At 44.4% G+C, this 16,375-nt stretch overlaps 1 pseudogene; it reads right to left on the reverse strand.

Annotated features, from left to right (window-relative positions):
- Positions 1–9,093: 9,093 nt before the first annotated feature.
- LOC139678827 (E3 ubiquitin-protein ligase makorin-2 pseudogene) lies at positions 9,094–10,117 on the reverse strand (annotated as a pseudogene).
- Between the last annotated feature and the right edge of the window lie 6,258 nt (positions 10,118–16,375).

A 16,375-nucleotide genomic window follows, 5' to 3' on the forward strand; every position in this document is an offset into this window, starting at 1 on the left:
ATCAGACTTGAGCTCCAAACACTTTACCAGCTCACTTCCCTTCTCTGGACCTGCTCCAACCTCTCAATGTCCCCAAATTGAGGGGCCCAGAAGTCAGTCCTTTGTAGTCAACAATACAGTCAGTTCAGCTTCCTGATCCTGGTGATGAGGCAGGTGGAGGGACAGCCAGGAATCCTGCTGGAAGTCCAGGGGAGCTCAGTGCTACTCAGTGCCACCCAGCTGAGGGTGAACAGCCAGTGCTGTGCCCCCACTGTGTCGTGAAAGCTCCCAGAGATCTTCCTGTCAGGAAAAGGGGGTCACCCTGGGTGCTGCAGCCACTCCAAGTGTTCACAGGAACCTTAGGGTTCCAGCATTTCTTTTTCAGCACTTTCCTCACAGTTTTGAAGGCTAAAAGTTTCCATACACAAATTTAAGTGCTTTGCTCCCCAGGGAACAAGCAGCCCCACTGATCTCTCTACCTGTAACCCTCCTCCTTTAAACCTTTCAGAACACAGGATATTGTGCAGCTTTTGCTTGAACACGTTTTTCAAATTACACACTTTGGCTTTTTTTCTGTATTCATGTCTATTTCTGAGTTTTACATCATGACTTCTAAGTTTAGAGAAATGTAAACCACATCTCTTCTGTGCCTTCTCCAATCGCAGGGGAGCAGAACAAGGGCTCCTCTTGCTTAGTAAGTCATTAATAAACCCCACAAAGCAGAGATACGACAGGCAGTACTAAATCTGCAAGCGGTTATTTATTCTCCTAAAGCCCTGTAGCCATTTATGTGCTCTGTTAGTGTTTATGTGTGATAATTGGTGGCAAACTCTCTGTTCTGCATCAAACACTGCACAGCTCCAACCAACCCCTGTACTTTTATGAAGCTCCACGCCTTTATTCATATCAATACACAACCACTAGAATTTGATTGGAGTTAATATCTAGCCAAATATTTGGGTCAAAATGGCTGTGGCTTTACAAGGCTAATGAACAACAGAAAATAATAAGAGAAAAATGGTTGAAGGAAAGGAGACGTGTTTCCCCTGTCGTGCATGGAGGAGTTTCTGAAGACGTGCATGTTGTCAATGGTGTTAGAAAATCAAACTCTTTCCTAAATTGGGCATTTTGACTCTTCCATGAAGACATATAGGACTTTGTCTCAGAAAAAAATTGTATTACCAGCATGTAAATTGTTTTAACTGTGCTGTAATAGTACTTTGAGGAGCAAGGGAAGCTGCTGTGTAGGGGTGTCTTGTAAGACACAGAGGAGCCCTCGCTGTGTCAGGAGGGGAAAGGTGCTCTCCCCCCAGGACTCTTTATGCATCTTTCCCTCAGGAAATGAAAGGTAATGATGGGCATTACTCAGGGATCTCCCTCTTCATTTCCCTGATAAAATACAAGGAGTTCAAAGACAGGCAAGCACACAAGACTGCAGCAATACGAGCCTTTACTTCTGAGGGGTTGACTTCAGAGCCTGCTTAAATAGACAAGAAATTGTAACAGATTATCATTAGTTTCATCCAGCTCCTGCTCCCTCATCTGCAAAGCTTTCCAAGGCTCCATTTCTGCTCATATTCAATCAGCACAATGCTGTGTGTGCATGCTGTGGGTCTGAGGTGCTGCTTCAGAGAGCAATTTGACACTATCTCCATGTCAGCCCTCAAACAGCACCAGTTTCCAGGAGGTTTCATGGCTCCATCCCCTGAAACAAAAGCAATGTGAGATTGAGACAGCACAGCAGTGAGGAAGAAAACACTGCCAAGGGCTTTGATGGGTGATGTTCACCATGGAGGGGGAGGGCTTAAACCCCCATGGGACCTGCTGTGCTGAGGGAGGTGTGCAGGTGGACCTGCTGTGAACCTACAGGCATCAGGGAGAGTTTCCATTAGTCCTTCTAAGCCAATTTAAACCTCCCAGAGATTTTGAGTATTGTGTATTGAGTGTTGTGTTCAGTTCTGGGCCCCTCAGTTCAGAAAAAATATTGAGGGGCTGGAGCAGGGCCAGAGAAGAGCAACAAGGCTGGGGAAGGGACTGGAGCACAAGTGCTGTGGGGAGAGGCTGAGGAAGCTGGGGGTGTTTAGCCTGGAGAAAAGGAGGCTCAGAGGTGACCTCAGCACTGTCTGGAACTCCCTGGAGGGAAGTTCTGGCCAGGTGGGGGTTGGTCTCTTCTCCCAGGCACTCAGCAGTAGGACAAGGGGGCACGATGGGCTCAAGCTCTGCCAGGGGAAATTGAAGTTGGAGAGCAGAAAGGAATTCTTTGCAGAGAGAGTGCTCAGGCATTGGAATGGGCTGCCCAGAGAGGGGGTGGATTCCCCATCCCAGGAGGTTTTAAAACTTAGCTTGGCCATGGCACTGAGTGCCATGATCTGGTAAAGGGACTGGAGTTGGACCAAGGGTTGGACTTGATGATCCTGGAGGTCTTTTCCAACCCAGTCATTTCTATGATTCTGTGATTTTCTCGGACACTGCACTGGTGACTCTGGGGTCTTGCTTTCCTTTGAGAGTAAAGCCACACTGAACCCCCTGTGTCTCTGTACACACCTGCTGCAGCTCCCAGGTCACCCTGCCGCCCATGGGCTTTGTGCTGACAGTAACTGCAGCAGCGTGAGGGACCAGGAGCTGGAGGACTGCAGGCAGAGAAGGAGCATTTTTCTGTCTGTCAAAGCGTAAAGGAGCCCCTTTCTCTCAGAAATGCTGGAATAAAGATGTTACTATTTTTAAAATGGCACTGGGGAAAAGCAAAACAGGCTTTGTTATATTTCTGATGAATTCTGGCCTGTTTGGGAACTGTTTGCAAGAAAAAAACATCTGGGATCTCAGAAATGTTAACATTTTCTGTGTTTCTAGTTATATACACAGGTTTTGGAGAGGTTGGAGTTACAAAAAACTTGGGCTCTTAAATGTGACTGAGTTCAAACAGGTAACTCACAGCACAAAATCAACAAGAAAAGGGGCCAAAAGTGAAATACTTCATTTAGGCAGCAAAAGGTCTCTTCTTGTTTTATCCAAAACAAAGCATATGTTAAACCTATAGAGTTAGTGCGCCAACCTCTCATTTAATCTTCTAGGATCATAAAAATTTCAGTTTCTCTGTGAGGCTGTTCTAGCCATACACAGCACTTGGGATTTCTTGTGTTTATAAAACAGAGCCCATCTCTCTTTGAAATTACTTTGGCTCCTGAATTGCTGTCCAAGCAATCTGTTCCTCAGCAGTCAAACAAGCACATGTTTTACAGTCAGTAAGTAAAATATATTTCTTTTTCAAAGGTTTTAGAAAATATTTTCTGGACATTTACTCATTTTTTTTCCCTGAACAATAAAAGAGGAGCAATGATTCATATTATTCTCCATTCTAGTTATTTCAATGCAATTGTTAACAAGGCTTGGAGGTGACCTTCATATTTTAAACTGAAATTTGATCTTTACACGGTTTTCCACTAAACGAGTCATAAAAGTATTATATGTTGGGTACTGAAAATAATGAAAGCTATGCAAGGAGGCACAGTTAAAAAGCCTGTCTGTAGAGACTTCATGAAGGAGAAGAGAAACCTAGTGATACATTTGTGTAAAATAATGAACAGTACAGAACAGGCCAGGCAAGCGTTCTCATTTCTTCTTTATTACTGATAAAGGAAAGGGGAGAGCTTTTGAAACTGGAAATTCTAATTTCGTTCAGGTCTGGAAAGTGAAATGGAAACATAACCATTCAAAGCTCACAGGAAGAAATACCTCCAGCTTTGCTGCCAGCTGATCACAGAGCAGCCTGGGGTATCAGCAAGTATCCAAAGCCCACTAGAACTTCCCATGGATAATGCATCCATCTGGAAAACCATGTCAAGATAAAAAGAAAAGGAGCTAAACAATTTCTGTTTAAAGAATAAACTCACCACTCTCTAAAGGACTAGGAAAAGTTCCCCGAGGCACTATGTCACTGTAAGAGTCTGTTAGAGAGGATTGAATAGTGCTGGTGGGTATTAAAGGCAAAGTCTTGTTGAAGTCTACACTTTATAGTGTTCTGAATATATTTCCTTTAACTAGACATTTCTGTCCTACTCATTACTTTTCTCAGAAACGTCAGGAATAATGTGGCATTGTGCCTAGTTTAGCTGGAGGTCTCCCCAGTGGGCCAGAAAAATGCCTCAAGAAACACATTCTGAATTTTCTCCCACTGCCTGTAAGTTTTGTTCGCTATTTGCTGTCACAAGCCCCAGTGGAGCCCTGAGGTGCTGTCTGGTCTGTCTGTGGCACACTCATGATGTTTTCCTGAAATCATGGCTTCTCACTCCCTGTTTGAATGATGAAAAATCTGAAGTGCAAAGAGATTAAAAGGAATACCTGAAGATGGATGTCTCACAAACCCAGTGAAGTCACTCACTGTTCTATACAGATGAAATCTGATCCCACCTCAGTCAGCTTGGGGCTGGGGAGGGCAGGGAAGCAGTTTCAGGTTAATGGCTAGGGAATGACCATGCAACTGTGAAATTTGTAAAGATTTTTCTCCACCTACAGTTTTCTGAACACCTTCGTCCTTGAGAGTTCAGAACAATTATGCATGACTTCTGGGGTACCCTAAAATATTCTCAACCCAAGACCAGTGAAGTGGTTCCAGATAAACATCTATTCCTGTCACTGTGAAGCTGCTCCTTTCAGCACAGCCACCCCACAGCTGTCCCCAAACCAGCAGGACTGCAGGGTGGCCCCACACCGTAACTTGATTTTTTTAGGAATGCAGAGCCAGCAAGGAAAGTGAATCTTCCTATCAAGGTCTCAGCCCATATTCTCTGCCTGAGACTATCTCAAGTCTCTGCCTGTAGTGCAGACAGGAGACCAACATGTCACGCACATGGCTGTACATCAGCCAGCGTGGGGGATTTGGTGTCTGTATAGCTGCAGCAGAAAGCTCCTCTGAGAGAGTTGGGTAAGATTCCTCAGGAAGACTGAGCCTCACCAGCTCCCAGCAGTGCTGCTCCTCACCCCTGCCTTGTTAAAGCTTCCTCAGAAAGGCCGACAGAAGTTATAGATTCACTTTAACCTCCAGTGTGGACATACAGCAAAGGGCAACACAGTGCCAGGAGTGAGAGCATCAAGCCAACAGCTTCTCTCCTGGCACAGCACAGCTGGTCTCCTCAATAAACTAGGCAGGAGACAGCAGTGTCTTCTCAAAGCTGAGGTGGGAATGCAAAATGAGCTCCCTCAGGACCTGAGATCCAGGATAAATTCCATTAATTTCTGGTCCCAAAGCAGCGAGACTGTTTTTTTTAATCTTGCCTCCTACAGGATAATTAAATACATATTTTTTTAGAGATAACCACCAGAACAAGCCATTCCTTGCGCTCACATCTTCCCCTGTGGATACAACGAGCAACAGGAGAGATGTGAATCACTTAGTGCTATGTTGGAAAGAGCTCAGATACTGCTACAGCTGTTCTGGGATATACAGAATAGATGAGTCCCTCCAGAGTTTTGTTGATTCTTCTGCTCTGCAGTGCATGTGAAATCAAGGAGGTTCAGGTGTGCTGTCCCATGTCATGCCTGAGCTACATCTGGGATGCTGACAGCATTGCATCACTGCTGGACTTCAAGCCTGGCTGTGAGAGAAATCCTGCAGCTTCCCCTGCAGTGGGAGCTGCTGGCTTACACCACACTGCTGCTCTGGGACAAGTGCTGAAATGCCACCCCAGCAAGGAGGCACTTTGCTTGAAAACAAAAACCAGCTCCACCTGTCAAGTACAAAAGGTGCAATCCTGGTCTCAGATGTTGATCTGGTTTCAAACAGAGCAAGTGAGTGGAGAATCAAGTACCCCAGCAGTTCCTGTTTTTCAGGGACATTCAGAACAACTGCATCTCCTGGTGTTTTGAGCAGGATAATGCCATTACTGAGCACAATGCTGCTAATCTCATCTCCACTTCTTCCGCTGAAGGGGAAAACATCAAAGCTTTACCATTTGCACCTCCTACCTGGTGTCTATCTACTGTCTCTCTGCTCTCCCCCCTGTTCCCTAGTCCATTTTGAGTTGAAATCCTTGCCTTATCACATTCAGCAAGATTGCTTGCTGATTGCAAGAATTAAAAGAACTTGAAGCCATGTGACAGCATTTCTAAATGTCTGCAAGTCTCTGGCAAGCAAAACTCAGTGCAAGGGTCTCTTTTCATATAATACCTGAGTGACTTGGCATATTCATCACTCTGGAGGGTCCCTGAACAGACCCGTAGCAGCACAGTTTGTGTGGATAGACACAGTCAAGCTGCCTCCAGCTTTCAGAGCTCCACTGTCTTAGAGAGGTTTTGTGGACTATAAAGTAGGATGACAACCAGGAATGAAGTCACATTCCCATGCTTTCTTCTAACAAGTGCTGACTTGTTTCCACAGTGCCCTCTGATAAGTACTGCTGGAAAGTCCCAGCCAAAATAATTTCCTTGTTGGTAGGGCTGCACCTGTTTGTTAATGCCAAAAGGCATTTCACTCATAGTTATTAGCACAATGACCCAGGAATAGAAGGAATAAGCTCTGTATAGCACTGTGCTAACCATGAAACTCAAGAAATCCTGGATGTTACAAAGGCGCTGCAGATACCCAAGGGCCCGTTTATTAACCCAGTAGGCTGAGCTACCCCAATGTCTGCAATACAAGAGAGAGAGAGGCAAGGATTTTAAAAACAAAATAGACCGATAAAGGAGGGCACACCCTTGGAAATCTGAATTGGAAACATCACATTTGCACTGCACTGCAGCCACTGCAACAACAATGTTATATTACAGTCTGCTTATGAACCTCATTTTTAATTTATTGTCATAGATCACCAGTTATCTGGTTGCAGAGCTGAAGAATTTTTGCCATGGAACTGTTTTTGAATGGGCACAGAGAAAGGTGTGCACACAAGGAAGGAGATTATTCCTTTATTTCCCATAAGACCGTGCAGGGCACCAGAAATACCAGAACACAGAGGGGCATGACCAGATCTGATGAGAACACTGTAACAGAGGGGAAATATGTGCTGAGAAACAGAAAGCAGCTGTTCATTCATGTGTGGAATGGTCTCATAAGGATCCAAAGGAAGTCTGTGACTTGAAACAAAACTTGCAGAGACAAAACAGTAATGAGTGCCCTGGCGGGCACAAGATTCTGCCCCAGCCCCTCCATTTGACAGGACACCCTTGGGGCTGGTGCCATGGCTGTTACTGCTTGTTAATGTTGAGTCTCAGCAGACTTGTGATTTGTCTTTAATAGTGAAGAAGTGGGTTAAAAATTCCAGATGCATAGGAGCATCTAAGGAAAAAGGGGCTACTAACACACACATTAAGAACTGACATCTTTTGGGATGTCTTGTGGTAAAGGGTAACTTTAAGATACAGTTTCCTAGAAAAGCAATTAACCTCATGCCCCCTGGCTCTAGAATCTACAAAGTGCCAGTGGGATAGAAAGCCCTACTGAACTTTTAAACCACTTGATGAATTTCAGCAAAATTCGTCAGAGTGGTCAAGATTTGAAAAGTTTTGTGCAAGGACCCAGCAGGTGGAGTATGGCCATGAGGAACCGTGGCTGTCCTCATTCTGTGGCCCACTGAACTATTTCCAATATGTTTGCTATGAGCTGCAAAACACCCTTCCACAAGGAGCAGTTCAAACACTTCCCAGGAAAGACTCCAACCTCTGAGGAACAGGAGCTGCTTCTAGACCCTTGAATACAGGAGTCACAAGTGTGTGGAGGAAGAATTTTGTTTAAAAAAATTAAAATAAACTACTCCACTTATAATTCAATGCAATGTGGATCACAAATTACTGAAGACATGACTTGATCATAAAATCCATGACAGGAGGTTGTGTTCTAACTCCCTAATCTGGCTGTGATGGCTGTTCTGCCTCAGGAGGTCACTTCTGCATCGCTCCTAAATTTGTATTTTTGTCTTGCTGCTTGCCAGGGTTTGTGCACAATGTTGTAAATTTGCCCTGCACCCAGAGTGTCCCAAACTTCTCTTCAGGCTGTTCACTGATGCTGCAGCCCCAAGCTTGTCCTCTTCCAAAGTGAAGTTAGCAAAGGAAGCTCCTTCTTTTCACGTCTTAGCAATCATCAGGGAGGGAAGCACAAGGCAACAATAAAAACTGGCTAAATACTGTTTATTTTTAATTAGCTTCCTTGGGGCAGAAAACAACCGTGTTAATATTTCTTCAGAATCATTCTTTTCCAAACAACTCAGGCATGCTTACAAGCAGTGAAGTAAAGCCTGTGGTCATCCTGCAGTCAACACTCATACTCCACACTGTAAACAGTAGGAGCTGCTGAAGAATTCCAGGCACTGTCACCATTAAAAAACCTCCCACACCTGGATTCACAAATCATTACTTAAATTTGAGAGTCTGGAATAAATATTTACCCCTGAGAATTCAAAATTTGCTGTTCTCTGAGCACTTTCTAAGTTAAAGTCTGTCTCCTCAATACACAGCCAATGACAACACAATTATTGTAAGATGTGTTTAATGACAATACTTTTTTTGCTGCAGCAGTGCTGTTCAGCTGGCACAGAGGACATGCTTTACAAGCCTCTGGGTGCTGCACTTGTCCTGTCTTGCAGAAGAGGAAAGGAAAGCCCAGCAGTTTAAGGTCAGCTCAACTAGGATTTGACAAAGCTGGAAGAAAGAACCTGCTGAAAAGAGCTATACCTTTTATCCAGAAGGAAATATAAGTGCTGTTCTTCAAGGCAAAGTGAAAGAAGTAGCAATTAAAGTTTGCCTGAACATAGGGTACCAGTGAAAAGGGAGGACTGCCCGTGTTGCTGATCTGCTGGCAGAGCTGTTTGCTCAGGCACCTCAGAGGGACTGTAGACTGCGACCTCTTCCAACAGCGCCACTGGATCCAAGAGAGGGCATCCAACCACAGCCTGAAGGTTTCCTGACCCTGTTGGTAAATTAAAGGCAGTGAGGAAGTGACTTCTGCACTCACAATGGGGAGGGCAGAAACATGCCAGGCAGCACAAGAAATAGTCCTGAGATTACCTCAGAAAGAGATAATTTGTAAGGCATCAGGTTCCCAGGGAAAGGCAAGTTTGAACACGATGACTGTGGCCTCCAATCGCATGTGTTCCTGTGTCCTAGAGAACAGTGCAACAGGAATGGTCATGCTGTGAACATACCCAGAGCTGCACACACAAGACAACACCCACAAAGTGAAAAACTCCACCTGACTGATGCAACTTGTAGGGAAACTTCGCCTTGTAATTGTTTTCACCTGTGAGGGCTTGAACAATGCTGCAAAGTGCTGCTGCTTTAACCTGTGCAGAAACAGCCTTCGATGAGTGAGAACATGGAAATAGCTCCACTGGCAGTGAAACAAAGACCCCGGTCTCCTGCCATAGTGTAGAGGCAGTTACTGTGTTTGGAAAAAAATAGTTCCAATTGTGCATTCCAGTATACAGTGATAGCTCAGAGAATCTAACATTTCTACAGAACCTTCTTACCTCCTTCAGCCCTTTTGTTCCCTGCAAAACTTCCTTCCAAAGACACTTCCTTTCCTTTCCCTTGTTCAAAGTACTTTCAAAGCTTTATCCCTATGTAAAGGTTTAATCAGTTTGTTTTTCTTCTCGTCTTTTTCTACCCGGCACACACTGGGAATGACAAACTTGGATATCACATGACACTCTGGGTAGGACTTGATGATGGGTTTCTTGAACTGCTTGGCACATCCCCATTGCCAGATGCAGGACAAGCAATACCTATGGTTGCCCTTGGGAAGGATCCCAAATCTCTGAGGCTGATGGTTGCTCATACACCACTTCCATGTAGATGCTTCACATCTCATCCAGCCTGGCCTGAAGGGTGAAGGCTTCTCCATGTCATGCTCAAATGTCTCCATGCGCATCATTTCATGTCCCTTCCTCTGTTCTGTTCCTGGTTGAAAGGGTGAAGCACTCACAGCCCACGTATCTGACACGTGTCCCCCACAGGCAGGACTCTCCAAAGAGCCACACACAGCTAGCTACTCCCCATCACCACAGGAGCTCCCAGCCACTGGATCTTCCAGTCCACTGCAAATGGATTCCAAGCAGGAATGGGGCTCCACTTCCAGCATGTCACTGTGGTTGCTGCAGCACACCATATCACTGGGGGAACTGGGCTTTTCCTTGTCTTCATTCAAGCCAATTCAAGACTCATTCAAGACTCATTCAAGACTTCTGTCCCTGAGCACCAGCATCCTCCTCTTTGGCCACGGGGCTGCGCCTGTGGGGCTGCCAGGGCTGGAGGGGGCTGCAGAGGGAGGTGGGGATGGCACAGGGAGATCACCTTATGTTTTTTAATGACATAATTAGAAAACCCAGGATTCCGAACAAGATATTGGGTGTTAACAACCCAACTCTCACTGATTTTACATGAAGTCAATTGGAATTTCACACAACAGACTGCCGTGCCAGGCAGACCTTACAAAGACTGATGAACCCCCACTTTCTAATGAGACCTCTTTGCCACTGTAGCAATCTCATGTTATTGCACTCCTTGAAGCAACAGGCAATTTCACTCAGTTCTTGCCATGCTAGATTTGCTATCTTACCTTTACTTAATTGTTTACTGCAGGGTTGCCGTGGAGAGTTGAGATCTGCACTTTGAAACCTTTAGATTCTTAAATCCAACCTAGGAAAGAGAAACAGGATTTCACACAGTAAAGTTGTCAGTAACAGAACTGGACCAAAAATGCTGAACCCCTGCATAAATGCATTATCTGGGGTCCACTGAGACAACCATCTGCTGACCTCAACCTTGGAGATGCTCTCAGCAACTGAAGCTCTGAATTATTATTATTTTAATAATCATGTCTGAATTCTTGACTGAAATCAACAGCCAGTGCAGAAGCAAGTCAAACTTTACTCTGGCCTGATCTTGTGGGTTTGCTGTCACTGTAGGTACACTTGCCAAACCCTCAGGTTTGACTGCCCCCTCTCCAGTTTTCACATGCAAATCTCTTGCTGATTCCTGTTTTGAAGGTTTTTGTTTCTGGTGCCCAAATCTTGGCTGACAGGATTGCAGCCTTGCTGTGTGCTGATTGCAGCTGGCAGGTGGATTAGAGCCCATTCAGATGGCTGTGAAATGCCTCTGCGAGACAGAAATGGCAGAACAATGGATTATTTCACCATGAAGAGCCCAAAAGCTGATGCAGACAGTCACGTTGAGGAGACAAGCTGAGGAACATGCAGACATAAAGCAATTTTTGCTTCCAGAAGCCCCAAGAGATCTTCCCAACTCAAAGTTTTGAGGATCTGCTGCCAGCTCCCTTCCTCCTCACCTAAACTGGTTCATTTCTCCGAGGTACAGGATGTTCTCAGATTTTTCCAAAATATGTGGGAGCTACAGTTGCCAAGTAACAAAACCTCATCACTCTTTTCCTGAAATGCATAATTCCTCCTTTTTCTATTTTGTGGAATGGACAAATGAAGCTGTGATTTAGGACACCTGTCTGGGATCAGGATCACTTAGAGTCCAGTCTTGCCCTTGAATTAATCTTTTGGATACAGAGTTCAAGGTCACTGCACTTTTGTCTGTTGTCTTCAAAAACAAAACTGAGGATGCATTTCATGATTCACTGAACTGATTCAGTGACCAGTGTAGTGAGATTTCTTTAAGAATACACTGATGCTGCAGGCAGGGAGAGTTAGCCTGACATTTTTTCAAGAGGTGTCCTTCCCCCTCACATACTAAAAAGCACTCATATGGTTGATCTCAAGCAAGGTTAGAACAAAGCTGATAGATCCCACTCTTTTTCACAGGAATTATGAGCAAAATTCAGCTCCTTGTGGTATTTGTGGAACTAAAGGAGGCCCAAAGAAGGACAAACAAGATGATGAGGGATGACGAAGCTGCCTTAGGAGATGTGACTTGACCCAGGAGAGGAGAAAGATTTACAAAATGAAGAAGGCCCTAGGTAAGCTCTGATTCAGAAAGTCCCATAGTACTGGAACCAGATAGCAGTTACCAAATCTAACAGTGCATTGGTTTTAGCAGGTGTAAGAAAGTGCCTTTTTACACTGTGGGAGTGAACTTCTGGAACTGGCTGCCACAGGAGGCTATGGAAGCAGACAGAATTGTCAGAGTCAGGGAACAGTTAGACAAAATCACAAACAAAAAGTCTAGACCTGGACACTAAATGGCCTGGGCAGGGATATCTCTAACATCTTCAATAAAAGAGTTGTTGCTGCTGCTAGAAGGGGAATGGATCACTGAAGTGACCAAGAAAGTGTCCTTTGCCTAAGTAGCATCTTTTATTGCCTTGATCTATGACAGAATACTGGACATGATAGATTCAGGTTATCTGTTATTTCTTACTTGGCTCTAGTTCAATAGAGGCCCTGTTCTTCCTGCACCATGGCAGAGTTCATTCCCCTTTTGATGTGACTCATCCTGGTCCCAACTGAGCCAACATTCTACCTCCCGTTCCATAAAGAACTATATTAACCTTCAAATTTCATTCAGGGGCTCATCCTCCCTTGAATTTCTTGAAATTTAGTTCTATGTCCTACTTTCCTTCTTCCTTCCATGCAGCAGCAAGAAGCATCTTGTAGCTGAGCTGCCTGTGAATCTTGAAGACAAACAGTGCCTGAAAGTTTGTGACACATTAACAGGTAACACAGTGACAACTCCATGCTTGTGCACTTCAATAAGCTAGTTATAAACAAGAGGGATTCTGTTCTAATGTTCCCAGTCTTTGCTACCACACTGGAGAGGACTGGACTAATGAAGATCTCCTCCTGTGAGCTCCATGAGGCATCTGCACTATTCCTTCTGCACTCATTACACTCAGCAGAACATAGCCCAGAAAAAAGCATTCTTTGCTGGCTATAAATCATGAGTGACACTAAGGTATTGCTATTAGCAGCAGAAAAATGCCTCCCTCCCCTGACCTCATCCAGGCCTGTATACATACAACACTTTGGCAAAGGGTGCTGGGGTGTCTGGATGGAAAATTAAATAGAGGTTGTGTTGTCTGAAGATAAATTGGTACCTCCCTTGGCGTGAGTGACTTTGTCTTTTTCTGATTTGTCTTTTAACTTACAAAACACTGAGGCTAGAGATAAGGATGTGCTTTAAAACTCTAGCCTTGGTCCCCTCCCAGGCCCTCCTGAACAAATCCCATCTCTGAAATGAGCTCAGAGAGAAGATAAATGTTCTGGCAGTAATATGCAATATTATTTTTGGCACTCAAAGAATCTCAGGCTAGATAAGGGAAAACTGAAAGGAATACAAAGCTCTGTTTTTTTCAAGTGCAAGAGACCAAATTCTGCTCACCCATATGAACCCACAATCCTTTCTTTTTTTCTTGATTATTGGAGTAATTCCGGATGTTCACTGGAGTAGCTGGTCCTGAGGCCTTATTTAAAACCCAGCACATTCAGAGACCCTGGTGAAATCACACAATAACAGAGCTGAAAGACAAAGGCGTACAAAGACAGTGCCAGCTCCAAAGCTCCTGCCCAAAGGCTGATTTGGTTTCAAACCATGTTAGCTGTAACAATTATAAGATTAACACCTGATATCAAGGGAAAGGCTGAGCTGTCTGTGACCTCCTTCAGAACAGCCCCTCTGGCATATTAGCATATGTTGGAGGAACAGTTTCTTTCCTGGACTAGTATGTCTTTCCCTACAGAGCCTTTGTGCAAAACTCAGAGCAGTGTTTCTGCCGATACATCTGTGGGTATATTAAATAAAACATGTGCCACTTGACATTGTTTGTCTGTGCTGCCATGGATAATGGGAGAGGGCACCTGTTACTGCAGGGTAGAGAGCCACAAGAGGCTGGCTCTGGCCTTTATAGGTGCAGGATGAAGCACAGACAAATGCAGGAGTGTGTCATGTCTTTGATTCTGACTGAGCCTTGAACGAAGGACCCAGCTCAGCTTGCATTGAGCTGAGTGCCAGCTGTATTTATTGCCCTAAAACAAGGAAATTAAAAAGCCCAAACCTTTTTTCTCTGTACATGCATTACCTTGTTATAGATGAGTAGGCTTTGGAAATCAAATGGAGAAGGCTTTTCAGAGCAAACTAAGTGGTTTTTAGAGGCAACATTTGTAGTGCTCAGAGAGGCTCCTGTGTCCAAAGCACAGCCCGTGCTCTGCAAATTTCCATGTGCTTTGTCAAGCCCGGAAGTTTGGTAAGAGACTCTTGGAGTCTTGAGAGCTCTCAGAGCAGCCTGTGGTAGGAAACAATAGTTATTGAAGCTGCTGGTTTTAAACTATGAAGTTGTCACATCTCAGCAGTTCTTGTGTTTGACTGACATGTGAGGAATGGCTGCATGGACCAGCTAGAGGCATCCCCACCTCTGGCATCTCCTCAAAGCTGATAATTTGCTAGGGGTCATTTGGCAATTAAGAACTGTTTAGTGGTACATTTTATAATACAAGGTTTATATGATGTGACCAGAAGGAGTGTGCTAGGATAAGAAATAGGATGTTTCTAAGGGAATTCAGAATCTCTCCTAAAAGCTGTGAAATATCTTCAGGTCAGTTCAGTGAGGCAGCATTTTGATAACAATGTTAGCAAGAATCAGGAAGAGCCCTAGAGGAAATTCACTTGGCCACCAGGAACAAAACTGTCTTCCAGAACAGCTTTAATGAAACACTTGTTAATTTTAATTTCTGTCACTGTAATGAAATAACTTCTCCCTGTCAGCTGTTGTGCCAGTGACAGGAGTCATTCGTCCCACGTTGGTAACACCAGGGCCAGCCCTGCAGAGAGGAGCCCAACCTGGCAGGAATTCCCTGATGCACCACTGGCAAGGAGCAGGCAGTGGGAAGGTGACTCCAGGGTTATCTGTAACTACTAAAGGATCTGCCCTTGACACCCAAAGAATGGGGTCATACCCTGTCCTGACCTCTAAATAGTTCAAAAACTTAAAATGCTGCTGGTCTTTGGTTTCATGGATCTGATCATGGCAGTAAGGCCACCTTTAGTGCAGTGTTAATATTTGGGGAACATTCATCTCCAACAGATTTCTGTTTCATGGAAACAAATTAATTCCTGTCTTCTATGTAGTCACAACAGTCAATATCATACTATTTATTTGCTCTGATCCCCCTCTGGTATGAAGCTTTGCTTCCTTGCTCTCCACATTCTCTTGTTCTGCTTGGCACTGGACACTAGTGACACTTTCCCTCAATAGAGGCTTCATGGTTTTCCACAGGGACATGTATACACAACTGAGAGCTGGTTTCCTTGCCAGCAGTGGGTGTGGGACGTTGTAACTTTTTCCAATGGCAAGGGAAAAACAGCAAGCTCACAGGCACAAATCTATCAGTGAAGCTGCACAAGTATGTTAAACAGAGCAAACAAGAACTTTGTTGTAACACTTCAAGTAAATAGTTTCTCCTTCTCAGTTTGCTCCCTCTGCCCTGTAAATGCCACTGCCAGTATTTATTTGTAAAGAGCTTGGATCTGTTTATTTATTTATCCATATTTACTTTAAAAGTCTGGGCTCAAAATTAAACAGTCATTCATAATGTCATTATCTGCCTTGCTCTGCAGTCAGATACTGTGTGTCGTGTCACAGGACAAAACCTTTGGCAAAGGCTCTAGAAGAGCAATTTAGCTCCTCATCCATCTTGGCTGGCAGCATGATTGGCTTCCAAGCTTGCACTGCTAAATTTGTTGTTTTACTCTGACATATATTATTGAGTGTTAAATCATTTTCTGAAGTGTTTATTGGTAATAGTTGAATTCTTTCCACCCATTTAAGCTGCTTTTGAAACATAAACATTTCCTTGGATCTTGATGGAAAGGTGGGGAAGGTTCCTCAGGAACTTTGACCAGCTCATTAAGTAGGGACAGAATTTACCAGTGTTGTGGAGGATGAAACAGCAAACTCCCACTGCCACTCCACAGCACTCACACAAAGAAGGTTAACTTGTGCCTGTCAGGAAGCTGATCACACTTTTACTGGAACATCAGTGACTTCCTGACAAGATCTTCGTAGATCCTGAAGCTCCCTGAAAAGAAAGACAGGCTGTGATCTGCAGGATTAGGTGCTCAGGAGGTTATTAGGAATCAGAGTCCCCATGCTTCCAAGTGTGGAGTGGGGTCTGCAGCCCCTGCCTGGCATTGACATCTCTCAGGAAGGGAGCAGAAACCACTTTCTTGTACCTATTTAGGAAAATGAAGCAGAGGATCAGAGAGCAGAAATAAACAGAGATTAAAATCTAGTGTGGCAGTTGGAAGCTGAGCTGGAGAATGAGGGCCAGAGGCAGGTCAAGGAGGCAGGAGAGCTGATTTTCAAATAAGCACTTTGGCAATTGATCTCTTCAGGACCTAAACGTGACAGCCCCAGTGGCCTGATCCAGGCTGGTGTACTCAGAACTGCAGGTCCTCTTACCTCTTGTCCTCGCTCCAATGAAGACCCAAAAATCAAAGTTTTTATTTTCTT

This window comes from Pithys albifrons, chromosome 15, assembly GCF_047495875.1.
Source record: "Pithys albifrons albifrons isolate INPA30051 chromosome 15, PitAlb_v1, whole genome shotgun sequence".
NCBI lineage: Eukaryota > Metazoa > Chordata > Aves > Passeriformes > Thamnophilidae > Pithys > Pithys albifrons.